Source organism: Bubalus bubalis, chromosome 12, assembly GCF_019923935.1.
Source record: "Bubalus bubalis isolate 160015118507 breed Murrah chromosome 12, NDDB_SH_1, whole genome shotgun sequence".
Taxonomy (NCBI): Eukaryota; Metazoa; Chordata; class Mammalia; order Artiodactyla; family Bovidae; genus Bubalus; species Bubalus bubalis.
Genome location: NC_059168.1, coordinates 9804474 through 9809913, shown reverse-complemented (window position 1 = coordinate 9809913; position 5440 = coordinate 9804474).

The following is a 5440-nucleotide window of genomic DNA, read 5'->3' as shown; positions in this document are numbered from 1 at the left end:
GATTGTTCATACAGAAAATCTAAAAGAATATACAGATTTTATAATTTCATAATTTTCCCCAAAGGTCTCATCTTTTATTAAATTTTATTCTTAGAGATGGGGTTCCCAGGTGGCTTAGTGGTAGAGAATCCACCTGCCAAGAAAATCAACCCTGAAAATTCATTGGAAGGACTGATGCTGAAACTGAAGCTCCAATACTTTGGCCACCTGATGTGAGGAGCTGACTCATTGAAAAAGACCCTGATGCTGAGGAAGATTGTGGACAGGAGGAGACGGGGTTGACAGAAGATGAGATGTTTGGATGGCATCACCGACTTAATGGATTTGAGTTTGAGCAGAGCCTGGTGTGCTGCAGTCCATGCGGTCACAAAGAAGTGGAGTAACTTAGCGACTGAACAACAAAGGAAGGAGTGTGGGTTTAATCCCTGGGTTGAAAAGCTCCCCTGGAGAAGGAAATGGAAACCCATTCCAATATTCTTGTATGGGAAATCCCATGGACAGAGGAGCCTGGTGGGATACAGTCCATGGGGGTTGCGAAAGAGTCAGACACGCTCTTTCATGTGCTAGATCAAGTGTGCTGGATTCTTGTTGTTCACTTGTGTCCAGCTCTTTGCAACCCTATGGACTGCAGTATGCCAGGCTTCCCTGTCCTCCACTATCTCTCAGAGTTTGCTCAAACCCATGTCCATTAAGTCCGTGATGCCATCCAACCATCTCATCCTGGGTCACCCCCTTCTCCTCCTGCCCTCAATCTTTCCCAGCATCAGGGTGTTTTCCAATGAACCCGCTCTTCACATCAGGTTCTCAACAGTTATCTACTGTATACACAGTATCAATCATGTATATATGTCAATCCCAATCTCCCAAATCATCACCCCACCCCACAGTCATTTTTAGACTGTACAATTCCAATACTGTTCTTTAAATGAAGTAAAAGGCAGCTTTCTTGCTTGTATCATCAAACGCGATAATGCTTCTAATGCATCTGGGCGCGGTTCTAAGCAGCATCTGACTATTTGTGATCCTATATTCTCCACTTTTGACAAGAATGCCCACTTACTGATGTTCCTCTGTAAACAGGTTAAATCTGGGCCTTGAACCACCAAAAGCCATCACGTTACTCCCATACCAAAAAACCTTTCAATGGCCTCCACATACACTTGGAACAAAATCTGAAATCTCTACCCTGGCTCCGAAATTCTGCAGGCATCTTCCTCCCAACTCTCTATCTTCTTGCCATGAGACACCCCGCCAACCCCCTCCCCTGCTCCACCCTCCTTGCCCTTGCCCACACCCTTCACCTCCCCAAGGTGGTTGGCCCCTTGCTCTGGATCCTGCCCTTGGATAGTCTCTTTTGAGTAGTCCCCGCCTTAACCTTACTCATCCGTTAAGTCTCAAACTTCAGGTCTTTATAACTTAGGGCCCTTTAATAAGCCCCTATAAAAGCGCCTGTAACTTCTATATTGGACACTTTATGTGTTATGAGTCAATGGTTCTCCCTCCCATTGGGCTGCACTAAAAATTTCATGATCCTAAGCACCTTTGCTTTCGTGAACCCTCATCTAAAAGACGGAGAAGGCAATGGCAACCCACTCCAGTACTCTTGCCTGGAAAATCCCAGGGACGGCGGAGCCCGGGGGGCTGCCGTCTATGGCGTCGCACAGAGTCGGACATGACTGAAGCGACTTAGCAGCAGCAGCATTTAAAAGAAAAAGAATATTTTCGTAGGCCCTCAAATTTCATTCCCCCACCCTTGTAAGAAAAACCAAATCAAACCGAACCCCTTTTCTTTGACCCAAAGGCTTCACTGTTTCCTATTGATTTACAAGAAGTTAATATATTTTCCTGCCCTCCTCCCACTCAAAGTGTCTTGGGCTGCCAGCAGGGCACCTACGCGGCCCGACGGACTGGCCGCCTAGCCCCCAGGCGCGGGAGGGTCAGCACAGGAGACTCGGCTCTGCCCGCCCTGTCAGAACCGCGAGCGGCAGGCGGCTTCACACACGCGTCTGATCTGGGCCTCCAGGCGGCAGGCTTCCCTGGCAGCTGACCGGGTCTGCCTGTCGACACCCCGTGAGGGCAAGCCCGAGGTCAGCCCAAGCCTTTCCTGCGAAGTGCTGCCCGCAACCCAGCTCCCAGCTTTTGGTCCTCTACTCTGTTCCCACACCTGCAGAGAACCCCCACTTCGTGAAGGCAAAGACCGGGCTACCGGGCCCTTCCGGCCGTCGGCGTGCTCCACCGCTTCTGAGGGCGCCCCCCTCAGGCTGGGCGGCTCACTGCTGACGCCTCCTCAGGGTCCGCTTGAGGCTGCTCTTTGGGATCGCAGTAAGGCTGCACCAGGGTTAACAGCCCTTCTTTGACGCTTAGGTAGAGTTTCGGATTTGTGTTGAGAATATTATGCCAAACCCGACACTTCCTCAAGCTACTCCTACCTCATGAAACTCCAGCGGTATCCCAGTCTTATTCCTGGGTTCACTCATTGACTCCGTCACTCTTTTTCTTCCAACTTTATTGAGATATGTGATGGACATCCAGTACTGTATACGTTTAAGATGTACAGCATAATGCTTTAACTTACATACATCACGAAAGGCTTACCACAATAAATTTACTGAATATCCATCATCTCACATAAATACACAATTAAAAATTAAAAAATTTTTTTTCTTGTGATGAGACCTCTTAGGATTTACGCTCTTTAACAACTTCCATATATAACATGCTGCTGCTGCTGCTGCTAAGTCGCTTCAGTCGTGTCCGACTCTGTGTGACCCCAGAGACGACAGCCCACCAGGCTCCCCCGTCCCTGGGATTCTCCAGGCAAGAACACTGGAGTGGGTTGCCATTTTCTTCTCCAGCAGTGTTATTTACATTGTACATGATATCCCTAGTACTTACTTATATTATAACTGGGATTTTGTACTTTTTGATTGCCTTCATCCACCCCAACCTGCCTCTGGCTCTGGTAACCACAAATCTGATCTCTTTACTATGAGTTTTTTTTTTCTGTGTTTTTGAAGTATAATTGACCTTTAAAATTATGTTAGTTCCTGTTAGACAACATAGTGATTTGGTATTTCTATACATTTCAAACTGAACATCACAATGCATCGTTACTTTTGTCACTGTACAAAGATATTACATATATATGTAATATCTTTGTACAGTATATACTGACTATATTTCCACACTGTACATTTTTCATACCTGTAACTAATTTATTTTGCAACTAGAAGTTTGTACCTGTTACTCTCCCTCACCTATTTCATCCCTCTCCCCCCCAACCCCCCACCCTCTGGTAACCCCCTGTTTGTTCTATCTATACTCTGTTTCGTTATGGTTGACTGCTCATTTGTTTTGTTTTTTATGTTCCACATATAAGTGAATTCATAAAATATTGTAATTGCCTAACACTTTCTGGAGAAGGCAATGGCACCCCACTCCAGTACTCTTGCCTGGAAAATCCCATGGATGGAGGCGCCTGGTAGGCTACAGTCCATGGGGTCGCAAGGAGTTGGACATGACTGAGTGAATTCCATTTCACCTTTCACTTTCATGCATTGGAGAAGGAAATGGCAACCCACCTCAGTGTTCTTGCTTGGAGAATCCCAGGGACAGGGGAGCCTGGTGGGTCGCACAGAGTTGGGCACGACTGAAGTGACTTAGCAGCAACACTTTCTAGGTGCAACCATGTTGTTGCAAGTGGCAAGATTTCATTAATTTAATGGTTGAGCAGTATTCTGTTGTATATATGTGCATGATTGTGTGTGTGTGCTAAACTGCTTCAATCGTGTCTGACTCTGTGCGACCCAATGGACTGTAGCCCCCCAGGCTTCTATGTCCATGGGATTCTCCAGGCAAGAGTGCTAGAGTGGGTGGCCATGTCCTCCTCCAGGGGGAATCTTCCTGACCCAGGGATCAAACCCAGGTCTCTTACATCAACGGCATTGGCAGGCAGGTTCTTTACCACTAGCGCCACCTGGGAAGCCCCATATATGTGCATATATATTTGTACATACATGTATATCACATCTGCTTTATCCATTCATCTATTGATGGGCTCTTGGGTTGCTTCCATATCTTGGCTATTGTAAATAATGCTGTAGTGAACATAGAGATGCGTGTATCTTTTCTAATTAGTGTTTTCTTTTTCTTCAGACAAATAGGCAGGAGTGGAATTCCTGAATCCTATGGTAGTTCTATTTATAATTTGTTGAGGAATCTCCATGGTGGTTTCCATAGTGCCTGTACCAATTTAAATTCCCACCATCAGTGTATGAGGGTTCCCTTTTCTCCACACCCTTGCCAACACGTTATTTGTTGTCCTTTTGATAATAGCCATAGTGACAGATGTGAGGTGACATCTCATTGTGATTTCAATGTGCATTTCCCTGATATTAATAATCTTGACCATCTTTTCATGTCCCTGTTGCCCATCTATATGTCTTCTGAATGAATAAAGTGGACTTATGAACATGCTCTTGGAACTGAACTTGTTCATATGTAGTGAGTGCACTTACTATAGTTCTTAGTGTATAGAAATGCAATTGATTTCTGTATATTAATTTTGTATCCTGAAACTTTACTGAAACATAAATGTGGGCTTATCATATATGGCCTTTATTATGTTGAGATTTGTTCCCTCTATATTCATTTTGATGAGTTTTTTAAAATATTTTTTAGTTTTTATTTTATTAATTTATTATTTTTGATGAGTTTTTAATCATGAATAGATGTTTACTTTCGTTAAAACTTTTTCTGCATGAGATGATCATATAATTTTTATTCTTCAATTTGTGAATTTGGTGTATCACATTGATTAAGTTGTGAGAATTGAATCCCACTTGATCATGGCATATGAGCCTTTTAATGTATTATTGAATTCATTTTCCTATTATTTTATTGAGGATTTTTGCATCTATGGTCATCAGTGATATTGGCCTATAATTTTCTCATTTTTTGGTGATATCTTTGGTTTCGGTATCAGGGTGATGCCTGCTTTGTAGAATGAGTTTGAAAGCATTTCTTCCTCTGAAATTTTTTTTGAACTAGTTTGAAAAGCATAGGTGTTAACTCTTCTCTAAATGTTTGGTAGAAGCAAGCCATTTGGTCCTAGACTTTTGTTTTGTAGGAGTTGTTTTATTACTGATTCAGTTTCATTACATAATTGATCTGTTCATGTTTTTTATTTCTTCCTGTTTACTCTTAGAAGATTGCACATTTCTAGGAATTTGTCTATTTCTTCTAGGTTGCAGAGCCTTTGCAAATCTGTCACTGGGGGACCTGGAATGACAAGTCCAGCCCAATTCGGAGGTAGACCTCCCACCTAACCTTGGGTGTAGCTCTCCGTCTGTCTGGGTTGGGTTTTTTTCCTCTTAGTCCAGCCTCTTCCACGCAACCCCTTTGAGGGAGGAGAAAATTAGCCCAATCATTGGTCTCTTCT